Genomic DNA, 21,238 nt, shown 5'->3' with positions numbered 1-21,238 from the left:
TTCTGTGACCATGCACAACAAGGAACACATTTTGCCAAGCTAGTTTGGAAATATCACAAATAAAACAAAAGTGATGGCTCCAGTAAACTAGTAAAAATCAGCAATCCCTGAGGAGTGGGAAAATTAGATTTCCAGGTGTACCACAGTATAATATTCAGAATGTCCAGTTCTCAACAAAAATTTACAAAACATACAAAGAAAGAGTAAAGTATGGCCCGTTGGCAGGAAAAAAGAATTTGATAGAAACCAACCTTGAGGAAGCCCAGACATTGTAATTACTAGTCAATAATATTAAATCAACTATGAGTAAAAGGATATCATGGACAAAAAAACTAAAGAAAATCAGGAAAACAATGTATGATCAAAATGAGAATATCAGTAAAAAGATAAACTACAAAAAGGAACTAAATAGAAATTCTGGACCTGAAAAGTAAAAAGAGCTGAAATGAAAAGTACAAGAGGAATTCAACAGCAGAGTTGAGCAGGCATATGGAAGAATCAGCAAACTCAAAGATAAGACAATTGAAATTATCCAATCTGAGTACAAAGGAAAAAAAGAAAGAAAGAGAAAAATGAAAAGAACCTGAGGGAGCTGTGATATATCATCAAGCATACCAACATGCACATTACAGGAGTCTCAGATAGAGAAGAAAAAAAGAAAGGCACATAAAAAGTATTTGAAGAAATAATGGCCAGAAACTTCCCAAATCTGATGAAAGACATGCATATATACCACCAAAAAGCTCAATAAACTCCAAGTAAGATACAGTCAAAAAAGATCCACAAGACATATTATAATCAAACTGTTGAAACCCAAAGCAAAGAGAAAATTTGATAGCAGCAAGGAAGAAGCAACTTGTGACAAGCACAAGGGATCCTCAATAAGGTTAACACTTGATTTCTGATCTGAAACCATGGAGGCCAGAGGACAGTGGAATGACATATTTAAAGTGCTGGAAGAAAAAAAATGTGTCAACCAAGATTTTTATATCCAGCAAAACTGTCCCTCAAGAATGAAGGAAAAAATCAAGACATCTCCATAGAAATAAAATCCGAGGGAGTTATCAATAGATTTGCCATATTAGAAATGCTACAGGAAGTCCTTCAGTCTAAAATGAAAGGACATGAGACCATAATTAAAGCCATAAGAAAAAATAAGTAACACTGGTATAGGTAACTATGTATGTAAATATAAAAGTCAAATGTTATTGTACTTTTGGTTTGTAACTTTTTTTCCCACGTGATATAAAAGGAAAACACACAAAACAACAATTATAAACCTATGTCAGTGGAAAAACATATATAAAGATGTATTCTGTGACAATAACAAAATTTAAAATGAGGAACAGGTATATACAGAAACAGAGTGTGTATACTTTTGAGACTAAAAGTTAGCACTGTTCAAACCAGCTTGTTAATAAGCTTAAAAGATGCTAATTGTAATCCCAAAAGTAGTAGCTAATAAAATAAATAAAATGTGTAGAGAAAAGGAAAGAAGGGAATCAAAATGGTTTACTACCAAAAAATAAACTAAATACCCAAAAAAAAGCAATAATGGAGGAATGAAGAACAAAACAACATAAAACACATTGAAAAATAGCTAAATGGTAGATGTAAATGCTTCTTTATCAGTAATTGCATTAAATGTAAATGGTTTAAACTCTTCTATTAAAAGGCAGAGCTTGGCAGATTGGATTTAAATCTGGATCTTAATCTCTGGATATAGATTGGATCCATCTATATGTTGTTTACAAGAGACTCATTTTAGATATAACAACACAAAGAGATTGAAAGTAAAAGAATGGAAAAAGATATTCCATGCAAATAGTAACCAAAAGAGAGCTGAGGTGGCTATGTTATTGTCAGACAAAATGGACTCTAAGTCAAAAAAGTTACAAGAGACATAAGGACAGTATATACTGATAAAAGTTTTAATTCAGCAAGAAAATAGAACAATTATAAACCTACATGAACCTAACAAAAAAGACCCAAAAAGATAAAGCAAAAATTGACAGAATTGAAGAGAGAAGTATACAGTTCTACAATACCCCAATTGGTAACTTCAGTACCCCAATTTTAATAAAGGATAGAGGGACTTCCCTGGTGTTCCAGTAGTTAAGAATCCATCTTCCAATGTGGAGATGCGGGTTCGATCCCTGGTCAGGGAACTAAGAGCCCACATGCCACAGGGCAACTAAGCCTGCACACTCTAGAGCCCACACACTGCAACTACTGAGCCCACATGCCACAACTAGAGAGAAGCCCGCACACCACAATGAAAGATCCCACATGCCACAACAAAGATCCCACATGCCACAACTAAGACCCACAACTAAGATCCGATGCAGCCAAATAAATAAATATTAAAAATAAATAAATAAAGGATGGAACACCCAGACAGAAAATCAGTAAGGAAACAAAGGACTTGAACAACACTATAAACCAATTAGACCTATTAGACATATATAGAACACTACACCCAACAACAACAGAATAAACATTCTTTTCAAGTGCACAGGGAACATTTTCCAGGGTAGGCTAAATGTTAGTTCACAAAGCAAGAATTAACAAAAATTTTTAAAGATTTAAATCACACAAAGTATCTTTTCTAATCACAATGGAATGAAGCTAGAAATCAATAACAGAAAATTCACAAATATGTGGAAATTAAACAACAAACTCTTAGACAGCCAATGGATGGAAGAAGAAATCATCAGGGAAATTAGAATGTACCTTAAGACAAATGAAAATGAAAACACAAAATACCAAACTTATGGGATGCAGTGAAAGCAGTACTAAGAGGGAAATTTATAGCTGTAAACATATACATTAAAAAAGAAGAAAGATCTCAAATCAATAACCCAATTTTACACTATATGGGACTAGAATAAGAAGAATGAATTAAACTCAAGCTAGCAGAAGGAAGGAAATAATAAAGATTAGATTAGAGATATATAGAATCTATATATCTGTAAATATATATTAAAAAGAGAATAGAAAAACAATAGAGAAAATCAACTAAACAAAAAGTTGGTTCTTTGGAAAGATCAACAAAATTGATGAACCTACATGACTAAAAAAGAAATAAAACTCAACTAAGTCAGAAATGAAAGTGGGGGCATTACTACCTATTTTACAGAAAGAAAACAGATTATAAGAGAATACTATGAACAATTATATGCCAGCAAATTGAATACTCTAGATGAAATAGACAATCCCTAGAAACACACAAACTACCAAAACTGCCTCAAAAAGAAATATAGAATTTGAACAGATCTATAACAAGTAAGGAGATTGAGTTAGTTATCAAAACATCTCAACAAAGAAAAGCCCAGGACCAAACAGCTTCACTAGTGAATTCTACCAAACATTTAAAGAAGAATTAACACCAATTCTTCTCAAAGTCTTCCCAAAAAATTGAAGAGGAAGGAATAATTCCTGCTCATTCTATGAGATCAGAACTACTCTGATACCAGACAAAGACAGTATAAGAAAACTGCAGGTCAATATCTCTTATGTATATAGATGCAAAATCCTAAACAAAACACTAAGAAACTAAATTCAGCAGCATATTAAAAGAACCATACACCATAAAAAAGTGGGATTTATCTCTGGAATGCACAGATGGCTCAACACAAGAAAATCCATTAATGTAATATACCACATTAATAGAATGAGGAGAAAAAACATATCATCTCAATTGATGCAGAAAAAGCATTTGCAAAAACCAACATCCTTCAAATAAAATAGAACTGCCTCAACATGATAAAAACTGTATGAAAAGCCCACAGCTAACATCTTATTGAATGGTGAAAGACTGAAAGAATTTCCCCTAAGATCAGGAGTAAGACAAGAGACCTGCTTTTATCGTTCTGTGCAACACAGTATTGGAAGTTCTAGCCAGATCAATTAGGCCGGAAAAAGAATTATAGGGCATCCAAGTTGGAAAGGAAGAAATAAAATTATCTCTATTTCACAGATGACATGATCTTATATATAGGAAACCCTAAAGAATCTATAGAGGGGAAAAAAAAGTTAGAGCTAATAAACAAATTCAGCAAAGTTGCAGGATATAAAATCAACACACAAACAATATTTCTATACACTAGCAATGAACAATCAAAATATTAATAAAATAATTCCATTTACAATAGCAAATAAAAAATACTTTGGAATAAATTTAACCAACAAAGTGAGAGATTTGTACACTGAAAGCTACAAAACATTGCTGAAAGAATAGAGATGTCCTAATAAATGGAAAGACACCTGTGTTCATGGATTAGAAGACTTAATATTGTTAAGATGGCAATACTACCCAAATCAGTTTACAGATTCAGTGCAATCCCTATCAAAATCCCAACAGTGTTTTTTGCAGAAATAGAAAAATCCATCCTAAAATTCATATGGTATTTCAAGGGACCCTAAATTTTCAAAACAATCTTGAGAAAGAACAAAGTTAGAGAATTTGCCCTTCCCAATTTCAAAACATACTATAGCTACAATAACCAAAACACTGTCGTACTGACATAGGATCGACATATAAATCAATGGAATAGAATAGGGAGACCATAAATAAACCCTCACGTATATAACCAATTGAGTTATGACAATGGTGTTAACACCATTCATGGGAAAAGGACCATCTTTTGAATAAATTGTGCTGGGAAAACTGTATGTCCACCATGCAAAAGAATGACGTTGGACCCTTACCTTATACCATATACAAAAATTAACTCAAAATGGATCAAAGACCTGAATTTAAGAGCTAAAATTATCAAACTATTAGAAGGAAGCATAGGAGAAAATCTTTACGGCCTTGAATTTGGCAATGGTTTCTTAAGCACAACACTAAAAGCACAGGCCACAAAAGAAAAAAAATAGATAAAATGGACCTCACCAAAAGTAAAACTTGTGTGCAACAAAAGTACTATCAAGAGAGTGAAAAAAAAACCAACCCAAAACTCAACAAGAAGACAATAACCAAATTCAAAAATAGGAAAAGGACTTGACATTTCTCCAAAAAAGATATACAAATGACCGATAGAACATAAAAAGATGCTCAAAAACACTAGTCATTAGGGAAATGCAAATCAAAACCAAATACCATTTTACACCCACCAAGATGGCTTTTTTTTTTTTTAATTTAAAACAGAGGAAACAACAAGTATTGGTGAGGATGTAGAGAAAATTCTCAAACGTTGCTGGTGGACATGTAAAATGGTGCAGCAACTGAGGGAAACAGTTTAGTGGCTCCTCAAAAAGTTATACATAGAATTACTATATAATCCAGCAATTCCACTTCTAGATAGATAACACAAAATAATTGAAAGCAGGGACTCAAACAGATACTTGGTACATCAATATTCATAGTGGCATATGTATAAAATAGATAACTAGTAAGAACCTGCTGTATAAAAAATAAAATAAAATTCAAAAAATATATTCGTAGTGGCAATATTCTCAATAGCCCAAAGGTGGAACTAATTCAATTATCCATCAACTGATGAATGAATGAACAAAATGAGATCTATACATACAATGAAATATTATTCAGCCAAAAGGGAATGAAATTCTGATACATGCTACAAAATGAATGAACCTTGCAAACCTTATGCTAAGTGAAATAAGCCAGGTGAAAAAGGACAAATATTGCATGATTCCACTTAAATCTAGAATAGGCAAATTCATAGAGCCAGAAAGAACAGAGGTTACCAGGGGCTGGAGCAGGGGTTGGAGGAGGAATGGAGAGTTATTGCTTAATGGGTACAAAGTTTCTGTTTGAAATGATGAAAAAGTTCTGAAAATATCAATAGATACTGATGATGGTTATACAGCACTGTGAATATAGTTAATGCCCTCTGGACTGTACACTTTAAAAAGGTTATAATGGTAAATTTATGTTATATATATTTTATCACAATAAAAATAAATAAATAAAAAGTCAATCCAAAAAAAAGGAGAAATTAAGAGATTCCCAGATAAGCAAATGCTGAGGGAGTTTGTCACTAGGAGACCAGACCTACAAGAAATGCTAAAGGTAGTCCTTTAGGCTGAAATGAAAGGACACTAGTCAGTAACTCAAATCCACATTAAGAAATAAGGAATCTCAGTAAATATAACTACATAAGTAAATATAAAAGCTAGTGTTATTATATTTTTTGTTTCTAACTCCTCTTTTTGCTTCCTATCTGATTTAAAATATAAATGCATAAAACAATAACTAAAAATCTATGTTAATAGGCATACATGTATAAAGATGCAAATTTGACAATAATAACAAAAAAGGGAGGGGACAGAGACATATAGGAACAGAGGTTGTGTATGCTGTTAAAGTTAATTTGAAATCAGCTCAAACTAAATTGTTATAAAGTTAGGATATTTATTAATCGTAATCCTCATGGTAAACACAGGGGTAATATTTATGACCTTGTATTTGGCAGTGGAGTCTGAGATATGACACCAAAAGCACAGGCAACAAAAGAATACAATAGATAAACTGAATTTCATCACATTTAAAAACTTTTGTGCATCAAAGGACACTATCAGGAGAGTGAAAAGACAGCACAAAATGGGGAGAAATTATTTGCAAATTGTATATCTGAGAAGAGATTAATATCAAGAATATTCAAGGAAATCCTACAACTCAACAACAGAAAAGAAAGCAACCCAACTCAAAAATGGACAAAGGGGGCTTCCCTGGTGCAGTGGTTGAGAGTCTGCCTGCCAATGCAGGGGACACAGGTTCGAGCCCTGGTCTGGGAAGATCCCACATGCTGCGGAGCAACTGGGCCCATGACCCACAACTACTGAGCCTGCGCGTCTGGAGCCTGTGCTCTGCAACAAGAGAGGCCATGATAGTGAGAGGCCCGCACACCGCGATGAAGAGTGGCCCCCGCTCGCCTCAACTAGAGAAAGCCCTCACACAGAAACGAAGACCCAACACAGCCAAAAATAAATATTAATTAATTAATTAATTAAAAAAAAAATGGACAAAGGGCTTGAACAGACATTTTCCCAAAGACATACAAATGGCCAATAAGCACATAAAAAGGTTTCAACATCACTAGTCATTAGGGAAATGCAAATCAAAACCACACTGAGACAGTACTTTACGCTCACTAGAGAGCTATGTTAAAAAAACAAACAGACAAAACAAAACAAAAAAACAGAAAATAACAAGTGTTGGTGAGGATTTGGGGAAATCAGAACACTCAAACTTTGCTGGTGGGAATGTAAAATGGTTCAGCCACTGTGGAGAACAATTTGGCAGCTCTTCAAAAATTAAACATAGAATCACCATATGACTGACCAGTTTCACTCCTGGGTATAAACCCAAAGGAATTGAAAACAGAAACTCAAATACGTGTACATTCATGTCCATAGCAGCATTACTCACAATAGCCAAAGGGTATAAACAACCCAAATGTCCACTGACAAGCAAATGGACAAGCAAATGGATAAGCAAATTATGTTATATACAAACAATATTATTCAGCTATAAAAAGGAATGAAGCACTGACACATGCTACAACATGGATGAACCTTGAAAATATCATGTGAAGTGACAGAACCAGACACAAAAGAGCACATATTGTATGATTCCATTTATATGAAATATCCAGAATAGGTAAATCCATAGAGACAGAAAGCTGATTGGTCATTTCTAGGGACAGTGGGAAAGAAAGAATAGGAAGCTGGTGTTTAAGGGATACAGAGTTTCCATTTGGGAAGATGAAAAAGTTTTGCAGATGGATGGTGATGATGGCTGTACAACATTGTGAATGTACTAAATGCAACTGAGTTGTTCACTTTAAAATGGTTAATTTATGTTATGTAAATTTCACTTAAAAAAAAAAAAACCTGGGAGACAAACTTTGTTGTTCTTTATTTATTGGTGAGAAATCTAATCCCCCAGGAGGCAAATAACTTGTTCAAGGTCACACAGGCCTTTCTTAGCAGCCAAGGTCAAGAATCAGTTTCTGAATCTAAGGGCAAGCCATGGCTGCCCCAACCTCAGGAGAGGTGACAGTAAAATCAGGAGGATGGGGGAGAGTGAGACACGATTTGTAGACTCCATCTAGATTTTACCAGCCTGGTGGGTTGTTGGTTCTGAGGTTTTTTTAAAGATTTTCCAAGGGCACACTTACCTTTCCAAGGGCACATGTGTATTTCTTGTGCAGGAGCCAAAGTACTGAATGAATTTTGTAAACGTAGGCATAACCCCAGCAATGGCTCCCATAGGAGCTGGCGGGCCACCAGCATGGGGGATCTCATGCACTGTGGCAAAGTCACCCCGCCACTCTCAGGCCTCACCACCCACATCTCCCTCAGTTTATTGTCGCTGTGGGGACCATAAAGTCAGCATTTTATAGCATTAGCCCACTTTTTTTTTTCTACATCAGTCACTGCTCTATATTTTTGCTATTTGTGACCAGACTATTAAGAGATTTAAAGGTTTTCATATGCACTGGCATATTTTTATTTTTAAGTTTTATGAAGACATGTTTGAAATACTGAAAAATAGAACAGCAAAATGAACATCCATAAAAATCCCTCTGGATTTAATATATTTGCTTCAACCAAATTTTGTATTTTTGCTGAACCATTTGAAAGTAGATTGCAGACATCATGACAGTAATACTTCAGCTTGCATTGTCAAAAAATAAGGATATTTTCCCATAATACCATTACCTAGTCTAACAAAACCAATAATAAATCCGTAATAGCATCTAATAACCAGTCCATATCCAAATCCTCATTTGTTCCGAAAATGTCTTTTATGGTTGTTTAAACTAGGACCCAATCAAAGGTCATACTTGAATTTGGTTGTTATGTCTCTTAGGTCTTTTTTAGTCTAGAACAATCCCTTTAATTTTGTCTTTTTTTTTTAACCTATGACATTGACTTTGTTAAAGATACTAAACCTTTTATCTTAAGGAATGTGGCACATTCTGTATTTGTCAATCTGATTGTTTCCTTGTGGTATCATTTAATTTGTCCCTCTGTTCTCTATATTTTCTATAAATCAGAGTTAGGACTAAACAGTTGATAGAGGCGTGTCCAACATCACTGACAAGAACACCTCAAGGGTGAAGCTTATACTTCATCACGGCATCCCATCAGGAGAAACAACAGAGTTCCCGCATTAGTGACGCTCAGTTTGATTCCTGGGTAAGGTAGCAACAGACGGATCTTGCCATTATACAATTACATATTTCCCTTTGCAAGTGGACTTGAGGGTCGGTACCCTGACATTGTGCAAAACTCCAGTTCTCAGTCAACTTTTTACCTAATGCTTCCAACATCCATTGATGATGCTTGCCTAAACCAATTATATCATTGATAGTTGTGAAACGACCACTTTCTAATTGTCTCATTCCTCCATTTATTAGCTAGAATTGTTCCATAAAGAGATTTCCCTCCTCAACTGGGGCTATTTGGCCACAATGAAACACAGTTCCTAAAGAAGAAGCAGGATAAATGTTCAAACATAGTAAATAATCCTGACAGAAAATTCAGAGGCAGAGACGGGACACCAGCCCTGGCTCAGTGGGCAGAGCCAGACCTGGCACCGTTGAGGGGAGGGGAGTATGTGGGAGGTGGGTGCACCCAAGACCCACCAGCATCCTTCATTTGTTTGATAGACGTCTACAGCTCCAGGTGAATTGGCAGATGGAACAATGGTCAAGGCAACAAATTGTCAGAAGTAGCCACTGATTTTCCTTTCTTTCTCTTTTGTTTAATATCTCATGGATTGATTTTTTTTTTCACTATTGAATAGTTTGACAGCACTTTAAGCTCACTCAGCTGTTTTCAGAATTTGGGGGGCTTTTGGTTTCTTTAAATTCTACTCTCATACAACATTTTTAAAAAGCACTCGTCAGTCTTTTTGTTCAGCTTTAAAGTTTTAGATTTCAAAATCATTTTCAGGCAGTCTTGGCTGCCCCAGTGGCTTTACAATGTTGTCATAAATTTTTAAATTTGTCTCTAGTGCTAAGTGAAATGCCAAAATGAAAGGTCAAAATGAACATTTTCTTTAATAACTTTGGTTACACCCAATGGTGATTTTTTTTTTACAGCTTTGTAAAACTTATTTCAGGGGCTACTATCTGCAATCTATTTTTGCCTTTAAATTTTTAAAATGCATTTAAATCGGGCTTCCCCGGTGGCGCAGTGGTTGAGAGTCTGCCTGCCAATGCAGAGGACACGGGTTCGAGCCCTGGTCTGGGAAGATCCCACATGCCGCGGAGCAACTAGGCCCGTGAGCCACAGCTACTGAGCCTGCGCGTGTAGAGCCTGTGCTCCACAACAGGAGAAGCCACGACAATGAGAAGCCCGCGCACCGCGATGAGGAGTGGCCCCCGCTCGCTGCAGCTAGAGAAAGCCTGCACACAGAAACGAAGACCCAACACAGCCATAAATAAATAAATAAATTTATTTTTTTTTTAAAATGCATTTAAATCAAATACTGCTTACTTTATATATTCAGCAATATGTCTCACACTTTTATTCCATATTGACTTTGTATTTAAGTGGTTTCCATAAAGAAAAACAAAACTTCCAACAGTGACAAGGGCATGACAAGCCTTTTATTGGCTATTCCTGAAAACAACCTTAATGTTTCAAATGTTATCCTAAGACTGGAATGTGAAATAAAGAGGTGAGAAGTCATTGCATAAGTCATTTCCAAGTTCCATTCATCAGAGGCGTGCCTGTAGCTCCCACCCTGTGCGTGTTCCTCACTGTTGGATGGTGCTGTGACTTCAGTTGGACAAATCATTGTCAGAAAAGCACTGAGTCCTTCATTTAGCTATTCTTTGTTTCAAGCAGCAAAGTCACTATTGTGAAAAAAAATCACTCAAGATGGGACTTACTAAGGGTACCCTGCAGTGCATTGGGAGGCCTGCAGCAGCTTTCCTGGACCTCCTATTTGTGCCAGCTAATTTACATGGGGTCAGGGTTGGGACTGAAGGGCTTTCTAGGAGAGAGCCAGGATCCAGGTTTGGGCATATTCAGGCTGTTAACAGGCTGAGAGGCTTGTGGCAGATGCCAAATCCTGAGACAAGAAGGGTCTCTCTCTCTCTCTCTCTCTCTCTCTCTCTCTCTCTCTCTCTCCCCACTCCTTCCTACCCAGGATCCAATGTCCTTCCTATTTTGAAACAACATCCCTTGTTCCTGGGCTCTGCCCTTTACGTCAAAGGACTCCAACCTTCTATTGATTCTATGAGCAACCAACGTTCTTCCCTTCCATTCTTCATCTGCTTAAGTTTTTCATTGCCCATTTCTGTTGTATGAAACCGGAACCCAGACTGAACTGGGACCCTGAAAATATAAATCCTCCTGAAGGAAAGAAAACTCTGTTGTTGTAAGCCAAACTTGGCAACTGAACCTGAGAGTGGGAGAGGAATGATGGTTCTTACCCTGCTGGCTCTTAGTCAAGCTCCTTCAAAGCCAGTGGTCGTGGCAACAAGAGCTGAGACACCCGGGGCTCAAGCACCTCTGCTGTGGGTCCCTCTGACTCGGTCCAGGGGCCGATTTCCCTACACATTTCCTGTGGAACATGAGCCCAGCAGTTCACTGGGTGGCAGCCAAGGGGGTCCAGGGAAGGGGGGCCCAGACCAGCACCAGATAGTGGCCTGAAGACACAGGATACCCTTGAGGGCAGCTGCCTAAGTAGAACAGGGGGAGCGTGGCTTTCGCAGAGGGCCCAGGAGAGGAGGAAGTAGTGGCCCAGAGGCTATGGCACGAGAAGATTGAGCTACTAGGCGGTGCGAGTTGATGGTGAAGGGGAGAGGCTCTGGAGACAGCCTTCACGGAGTTTAATATCAGCACGGCCACTTCCCAGCTGTGTATCCTTGAACAAGTAATTTCCCCTCTCTGTCTCCATCTCCTCATGTGTAAAATGGGATGCTATTGGGTTGGCCAAAACGTCCGTTCGGGTTTTTCATAAGATGGTACGGAAAAACCCGAACGATCTTTTTGGCCAACCCAATATTAAGTGTACCTGCGTCAAAGGGTTGTTGTGGGGATTAAATCAACTAATTCTTGTTCAGTGCTTGTACCGCATACCTAGCAAGTACTCAGTAAATGTTGTCATTAGGAGTGATTGATAAATGCACTGTTTTAGTATCTATGGTTCTGTGGAGGAAGGCGGGAAGGGAGGAGCTAGCCAGTCAGGGAAAGCCCACTAGATGTGTTAGGGTGACCTCATTTGAACCCACAGGCTATTGAAGCTTAAGGATATTCAGAACACCTGAAAACTCAGCTGGTTGCAACCCTAATGCAGTCTAGAGCAAACGGAACTCTCACGCACTGGGATGGGAACATAAATTGTTTGGCAGCATCTAACTAGAGCTAAACATTTGCTCCTCTAGGACTCAAATATTATACACCTACATATACACCCAACAGAGATTCATGCATGTGGCCACCAAGAGACCCATGTAAGAATGTTCATAAAAGCGTTATGCACAATAGCCCCAAAAAGGGAAACAACCTAAATTCCCAGCAACAGTGGAACAGATAAATTTAATTGTGATCTCTATCTATCTATAGATAGATATCACAATTGAATTTATTTATTTAAATTAAATTACTAATTTATTTATTTATATATGTGAGACTATGTATATATAGTATATATAGTATTGTTTACAGTCTCACATATATAGTGAGGAAATACACACACACACACACACATATATATACAATTCTTCAGTAATGAAAATAAGCAAACTAAAACTATGCCCAACCAACAAAATGGATGAATCTCAAACATAATGTTGAGTAAAAGACACCAAGCAAGCACCAAAGACTGCTCACTGATGATTCCATTTATAGAAAGTTCAAGTTCACAACCAGGCAAAACTTATGCTATTAGAAGCCAGGAGAGTGGGCGGTATCTGGCTGAGAAGGGACATGAAAGGAGTTTCTGGGGTGCTGGTGCAGTTCTATTTCTTGATCTGGGTGCTAATGGGTATGCTCACTTCGTGAAAATTTATCATACTCTGATGATCTGTGTATTTTCCTGTATGTACATTACACGTCAATAAAGATTTACTTTTTTAAAATGGCTGGAAAACATTGCTTTTAATTGGTTCATGCTCAAGCAACTTATTTGCTTCTCCCCATTCAATGTCAGGCACAGCACTAAGCACAGAGGGGATCCAAGGTGGCCCAGACACAGCCCTCACTCCTCAACACGGCACATGTGATTGAGCCTCTGTCCTTTCTGGTCCAAGTCCTTCCCTCATCGCAGGCCTGGGTCTCAGGTTGCTGATTCCACAGAGGAGTTTTCCACCATAGGCTTGAGTATCAGAACTGTCAGAGCAGGCCCCTTAGCCAGAGACACCTCCAAGTTTCCTATCAGCTCCTTCCCCTTCCTGCTCTGCACCCTCCTACCTCCCATTTATTGTGTGCCAGGGGCTGTGCTAAGTACTTTACATGGACGAGCCCCCATTTGAACTTCCTGGACCTTCCTCTGCTGGGCCCAGCCCTCCCCACACACCCCCAGGGAGAGGGATGAGAGTGGAATTCAACTTGGCTTTAAACAGATGTGGTTTCATGTGCTGGTTCTACCTTGTCCTAGCCACGTGACCTTGGGCAAGTCATTCCACCTATCTGAGCCTTTGTTCCCTCATCTGGTAAAGAAAATTCCACTGGTACCTACTTCACAGGGTCATTGGGATTACCAAGGGGGCTAATACATGTAAAGTGCTTAGCACAGCACCTGGCACACACTAAATGGTAGTGACAATGGTTCAAATGTCCCAGATATACATTAATTTAAATTTCATAGGGAAAGGTCTCAAACAACAGATGTAAACAGCCCAAACCTCACAGTGAAAGAAAGTCTTAGCCAGAGGATGAGGGCAGAGGCATGGGCCCCCTTGCCTCCTCCTTGCCCTCTGAATCAATGACTTGGAGAATTCTGTTAGGAGGACATGGGGGAACAGGAACTCATGGGCATTGCTGACTGGAGAACAGACTGTGTAGCCAATCTGAGAGCAACCGGAGGGACTCAGCAACATTAGGTCTACTCATGACCTGGTTCAGGGGTCTACAAACTTGCAGGCCAAATCTGGCCAGACCCTGTCTTTGTAAATAAATATTTATTAGGACATAACCATGTACATTCACTTACATATGACCTATGGCTGCCTTAGTGCTACAATGGCAGAGTTGGGTAATTGCAACAGAGCTATATGGACCACAAAGTCAAAAATACCTACTATCTCACTCTTTATGGAAAATTTGCCAATAGATACAAGTATATGCATAACTGAATCACTTTTCTGTATACTTGAAACGAACACAACATTGCTAATCAACTATACTCCAATATAAAATAAAATTTTTAAAAAATAAATTTAAAAAAAAAAGAAAGAAAATTTGCAAACCCTGACCTGGGACGCATTGACCCCACTCCTGCAGGGAGAAATCCTCCTGCAGATCTGCAAGAGGTGCTCACTGTTACATTGCCAATTGGGGGTCCATCTCCAGGGACTCAAAAAGTAAAATGTAGACAATACACAATGTGGAATATAATTAAAAGCAAAGAACCAGATATACATACAGCAGTATGGGTGGTTCTCAATATTGGGCTGAGGGATAGAAAACCAAAAAATGAGAAATAGAATAATGAAAATAACTAACACTTTTTGAGCATTTAGCATATGCCCGGCAGTGTTCTGAGTGCTTCGTATTACCTCACTTAATCTTCCAGATAGTTCTACGACGTAGGAACAAATATACCATCCCATTTCACAGATGGAGACATTGAGCCACCAAACGGCTAGTGAGAGACAAAGCTGGGGTTTTGAACTCAGGCAGTTTGAGTCCAGAGCCTGTACTCTTGACTGCTACGCCGTACAGAACACAGTACTTCTCTCTATATTAAAATTACGTACGCCAAAAAGGTAAATTTTATGTGTATTTAACCACAATAAAAAAAAAAAAAAAGAAACACACATCCACATACAAAGCAACATTATGTATTCAGGATGTTTACACAACACGCTGAGAAGGCTGCCTCCATGCTGGCAGAATGGGGGGAGGGATGAAAGTGACGGGGTGCAGGGGTGGGGGGGTGTAAAACACAGACAAATGGTAGTTGCCTGCTATGAACTGAGACTCCATTCGGCGCCCCTGAGATCCATACCGTCTTCAGCTTTAAGATGTTTAAGGAGAATTCTAGCACTCCCAGTCCAGCATGAGGGTCCGATCGCAGACCGTGCCCGGTGCTGCCAGCTGCCTGGTCCCCCACCCTCCTCGCCCTCACCTGCGGCCTGGCAGCTCGGTGGGCCATCCCGGCAGCCACCAGCAGTGCGGGAACTGGGGCTGACACAGGGGGCCTGGCAGGGCACGGCGGGCTGGCTGCCTTATCGCTCTGGACAGAACAAACAGCGTGGGGCCTGACACGGGCCTTCCCCGTGGCCGCAGCGGGGCAGCCAGCTTTTTTTCCTGACCATCTTTGAGCTCGAGATCAGACACAGGGAAAGATTAAAACAAATATGAATTTAATCAAGGGATTCTGCTGTCCTGGGGTGGAAACAGGAGCCTGCTGACATAAAGAGGGGCTGAAGCGCTGGGGAGCCAGAGTCGAATCAAAGCCGCTTGCTTACCACTAACCGCTCAGATGATCCGTATCATAACAACAAAAAAGAAAAACAATTATTTATTCTTTTTGATGTTGCAGCTCAGCAGCAACTTGCTTTTTTGAAGAGAGCAAGGTCAAAACCAAGTTATTGTTTTTGCCTGAAACTTTGACAGGAACTCTGAGTTCTTCCGTGTGACCTACTTAGATGAGGGATGTGGGAAACTTGGAGATGTTCATTTCTTCTGGGCCACGGATTAGGGCCTCCTTTCTTCTCCTGCCCTCCCTCCTCCTCTCCGTTGCTCGAGCCCCTGTCTTCCTGTTAAGGACCTGAATAAGATGTCCTGGGGAACACAAAGGCCGCCAAGCAAAAGTTGTCTCCTCCAGGAGAGCCTGAAGCCAAGCTCTCTGGATGCACTCCTCCGGGCCAGGCCGGAGAAAAGTCACCCTTCCACTGCCTGAGTCACTCCCCAGACACTACTACATCCCCAAAGGCCAGGGACACGACCAGGAACAAATCAGATGCGGCCTCTGTTCGAAGAGAGTTCACCTTGCATGAGAGCAACGTGATTAAACAACAGGTTATAATCCAGGGGATTACATCACCACAGGGGTTCCTGAGAAAACAGGCTCCTGTAACCCAGACCAGGGATCCACAGGCACCCGCTCCATGGAAGTGGCATTTAAGCTAAACCTCAAGGATGAATCGAGGCTGGCCAGGGGAGGTGGGAGGAAGTGTTGGGGGCAGAGAGAAAGCAAGCGTTAGGCCAGCAGGTGAAAGAAAGTGAGTCCAAGGAACTGAAGGCACTTCTGCCCCGTGGGCGTGGGCCTCCAGGTGTTAAGGGGAGGGGAGAGCCTGGGGCCTGGAGGTTGGACAGGGACCAGCTCCTGGGACGGGGGTGGAGGGGGGGAGCTTGTTAGACCACAGCTAGGAGTTTGAGTTTCCTCTTCACGGAGATGGGGAGCCACAGCTGAGGCCTTTCAGTGGGGAGCAATGTGGCCAAGGTTGCTTCAGAAGGAGGGATTGCAGGGTCACAAGACTGGAGATGAGAGGTGATGCTGGCAGGGGCCAGAGAGGTGTCAGGGGAGGTGGGGAGAAGTGGAGAGCTTTGGGAAGTTTGCACAGAGTACCAAAACAAGACCCTGTGGGACCGAGGGCGAGAGGGGATGGCGCCAGTGTCTGCCTTCGTTGCCTGAGAGGAGGCATGCTGGGCGGGGAGGCGGGGGAGGGGTGATAAATTACATTTTGAGCTTCCGCCCAGGTGGAGGCATCTGGTCGGATGCCTGGGTCTGGAGCTCAGGAGACAGGGGCCTGGGCATGTAGATTTAAGAGGACGCAGCACCTGTAGACCTCATCGTCCCTGTCTGCCCTTCAGCCTTTAGCTGGTGCCTCCTTGGATTTGGATTTTGAAGTTGAAACCCTGGTGAGTCCCTCACACTGTGCCAAGCCCTGGGGGGGAATCAAAAAGCACCATCAGACACAACTCCCACCCCACCCCATCAGATCAGTCTCACTCAGAAGCCAAGAGGGGTGACACACTGTGTCCCAGGATGGGTTCCCCCGAAGCAGAGCCTGAGACAAGAATACGACTATAAACAGCTTATCAGGGAAGTGGTCCCAGGAAGCCCCAGTATGGACGTGGGGAAGTGAGGCAAGAGGAGAAGCCAGCCAATACGAGATGGGTTACTGAGCAGGTGACTGCTGTGGGCAAAACGGGTTCCATCCCGACCAGACCCCTGGGACCTGCCTGAGGGGTGTCCCACCCAAGGCGTAATGAAGCTGAGAGATTCATCCACCATTTGAATCCTCCACTAAGGCTGTCCTCCACTAAGGCTGCTCCTGGGACACTTTGGGCCCGTCCCATGTGGGGCCAGTCACCCTCTGGCACTCAGAGAATGAGCTCAGATAGTTGCACAGTTCTCTGTGGTGAGAAGCCAGAAGTGGGAGCTGTGAGTAGCCGGGCATCCACCATGTCTGCCGCAGGCAGCAAATCACCAAAATGAGTGAGTGCCCAATAAATGAATGGATTTTTGCTATTTAAAAAAATAAACTACAGAGAGCATTTTCTCCAGACTCCCCAACTGCAAGAAGGAAATATAAGAGGGCATAAGAAAAAGCAAGAAATAAATATAATTGACCCCATTTCCACCCCATCAAGGGCCAGACAGAAGCCCAGAGAAGGGACACATCTGAAAATATTCCAGAGAAACACCTCCACATCCAGAGAACAACAAAATGGTTTCATTGAATATGTTAAAGATGTTTACTCCATTTCTTGCTCGAGGGAAGCAGGGAATGTTTCTTTCAACGAAGGAGTAGTATGCTGGGGGAGAACGGGGTCCGGAAGCTGGTGAGGGGACCCTGGAGGCTGGCATGTTGGATGCTTCATTCTTTTTTTTTTTTTTTTAGAAAAGTGAAATTTTTTTAATAAAAATGCAAAATTCAAGGTTTTTAACTGTTAGAGTTAACAGATATACAATTACTCTGGCAAATTGTTAGCAAAGTTTCTCAATGCTTATTCCTTTTTTTTTTTTTTTTTTTTTACATTTATTTATTTATTTTTGGCTGTGTTGGGTCTTCGTTTCTGTGCGAGGGCTTTCTCTAGTTGCGGCAAGCGGGGGCCACTCTTCATCGCGGTGCGTGGGCCTCTCACTGTCACGGCCTCTCCCGTTGCGGAGCACAGGCTCCAGACACGCAGGCTCAGTAGTTGTGGCTCACGGGCTTAGCTGCTCCGCGGCATGTGGGATCTTCCCAGACCAGGGCTCGAACCCACGTCCCCTGCATTGGCAGGCAGATTCTCAACCACTGCGCCACCAGGGAAGCCCCTCAATGCTTATTTTTAATGCTATACTTATCTCCCCATGCACCAGTAACTGGCACCTGTCTAAGGACCATATGTTGAAGGGTACATATGCTAAAGAGGTTGTATTATCTCATTTAGCCTTCATAGAAATCCTACGATGTAGTTAATATTTCCATTCTACAGATGAGGAAACCAAGGCACAAAGCAGTTATCTTGCTAATGAGGCCAAATTAGATCCTTCAGCGGTCAATTAGCTTTGCAAAGAGGAAAACCTCTATTTTATGACCGTGGAAGTGTAGCTCACCTAGTCATTGTAAAATTAAGAGTAGCTTAAGAAAAACAGGATGCTGCATTCTTTGCTGGCGATTCTCCAGTGGCCCCCATAGCAGACCTTACCATTTCCACATCCGCTGTGGCCCAACTGGCAACTTCCAGCCCCTGTGCAACCAGAGCCCCGGCCAGAAGTGCCAGCAAATTACCATCCCCTAGGGAATAGTCCCCATGAACAATGGACGGGGAGTCGGTGGGTGGTTACCCCAGCCCCTCTCCCCTTGAGGTAACACAGAGGGCTGTGCTTCACGCCATTTCCAGCCGTCCCAGTGGCACTGAGCTCTAGGGGCTCGCCTTGGAAGCTGGCTTCTGGCCACCTTCCTTCCCTGCCTCACTTACAGAAGTGTGCTGAAGCCAGCTCAGACCAGCCCATGAGAACCCATTCTCCCATCTCTTCCCAGCTCCTCATTCAGGTACATCGTGCCAGTAGCTTGAAATCAACCATGGTGGAAACATTTACACCATGAAAACTGGCAGACACTAGAAATCAGGGTTTGTTTGTTTTTTTCCAGGGAGCCAGTTTACTAGCACAGCATGGCTCCCCTATCAGTGTTTCTTGGCATTACCTCCCAGATAAATTAACTTGCACCCAAACCCTTGCTCAGGATCTGCTCCTGGGGAAACGAAAATGAAGACAGCTCCCCTGAGTCTGGAGACCAAGAATGGTCATCTGGGTCACATGGTGGTGTCACAGAGGCAGGAGGCCTTTTTCCACTCCTTACATTATACTCCAGCCTCTTCTCCTGCAGGCCCTCCTTCCCCACTACCCACACACCCAGCATAGCCACATCCATCCCCCTCCCTCCCAGCACCCTCAGTGGACATCTATTGTTTATACCCACTCAGTAACCATTCTCTTTCTGCTACTGAATGTGCCCTGCTTTTCTTTAGGGAAGGTGCTGATTTGTTTCCATGGTCCCAATTCTTCTCCCCTCTCCACACCAAAACCCTTCGCCTTCGGACTTCATAGTTTATCTCCTTAAAGAAGCAAAGTGTATATTCCCACCCCTGGAATCTGGGCAGAGTCCTGTGACTTGCTCTGGGCAATGAAATGAGGCAGAACTGATGGTGTGTCCAGTCCGAGCCTAGGCCTTATGAGGGCATCACTGTTTCTCATCTTGTGACTTTGCTGTCACCCCGAGGAGGACATTCTGGGCTGCTCAGCTGGTTCCAGGAGGAGGAGACTAGAGAATGGGAACAGAAGCATCCCACCTAACTGCCTCAGATAAGCCCAGCCTGAAGCAGAGCCTCCAGCCAAACCACAGACATGCGAGCAATAAACATTTCCTGTTGCAGGCTACCGGGTTCTGTGGTTGTTTGTTACGGTAGGGAACCATCCCCACCCATTCTCAGTCCACGTGGTTCAGGGGGAGGGAGAGCTGACCCCATCTCCCAGCTCCAGAAAGGACAGGTACCAATCAGTACACTCTGTGCACTGGCACCCTGGCCTCAGTTGCTATTTCACAAAAGGGCATGTGATCCAAGCCAGGCCAATGAGACCCAACCCTGGGACATTTTCTGGGACTCCTGGAAAAGAGGTACTTGCTTCCCACTGGGGTTGCATAGGTGCTGGGATGTCAACCAGTTGTTGTGGGCAGACTTCTTGCCACTACAAAGGAAGTGACTTCTGGAGAATGGATCCATTGTGTGCTTGTGAACTAGCTCTCCTCCCACAAAGAAAAAAGAAGAAGAAGAAGGAAAGAAAGCCCTGGTTTGCAGCATTTGCCAGTTTCCATGATATAAATACTCCCACCATGGCCAATTTCATGCTACCAATGATTTAACAACACTGCCCAAAATTCCTGAATGTTTTACAGTTGGCTCCAGCGCATGCCTGGAATGGAACCTATACCATGGAAAACAGAGCCAAAAGATGGAGAGATAGACAGTATCCTGGTGATATTATTTGAGCCTCTGGATCAAGCCATGCCTGAAATTCATTAGCACCCTTAGACTTTACTCTCAGGTGAGCCAACAACTTCCTTTGGTTTTTTAAGCCAGTCTGATTTGGTTTTCTTGTATTTTCAACTGAAAGAAGACTGATTAATACACACCCCCTCATGCTCCTCCATGTTTCCATACCTTGAGAAATAATAATAAATAATTTTAAAAATAATAACAGTAACAAAGCAAGCCTTTATTGAGCACCAACTATGTGCCATGCACTTATAGAAAAGTTCAACCTTACAAGATAGACATCATTGTGTCCACTTTTTAGATGAGCAAACTGAGGCATGGAGAGGAACTTGCCTTAAGGTCATCCACTTGAGCCATTCTGCCTCATGGGGGCCCCCAAAGCTCCAGACTCACTTCCTCTCAGCCATAAGTCTACTGGAAAATAGAATTCCCTTTCCCTAACTCACAAAAATAGTGGGCCTGACCTTCATTGCCCCAAATTGGGACAATGGGCATACTTGAACCATTTCCTGTGATCACGGGATGGATATATGAGTTAGCTTAGGCCAGGGTCACAATCCATACCCTAGGTCTGGGTGTGAGGTCAGTCCCA

General features: G+C 41.6%; 1 long non-coding RNA gene across 3 annotated transcripts in view; it reads right to left on the bottom strand.

Annotated features, from left to right (window-relative positions):
- LOC309648988 overlaps positions 1-21,238 on the bottom strand; it is a 75,116-nt gene that overhangs the window by 29,270 nt on the left and 24,608 nt on the right. Inside the window, exons 4-5 of one of the 3 annotated variants that reach the window (XR_014256894.1) lie at positions 16,839-17,045; positions 15,502-15,939 (exon numbers count right to left, since the gene is read on the bottom strand). The exons of 1 other annotated variant lie outside the window; for it this stretch is intronic. This is a non-coding gene — a long non-coding RNA (uncharacterized lncRNA). One more of the 3 variants, XR_014256893.1, reaches the window with a different exon arrangement.

The sequence above is a fragment of the Balaenoptera physalus genome (genome assembly GCF_965194825.1).
Source record: "Balaenoptera physalus genome assembly, chromosome: 19".
NCBI lineage: Eukaryota > Metazoa > Chordata > Mammalia > Artiodactyla > Balaenopteridae > Balaenoptera > Balaenoptera physalus.
The sequence above is the reverse complement of the archived record's forward strand: the minus strand, read 5'-3'. Positions and strand labels throughout refer to the sequence as shown.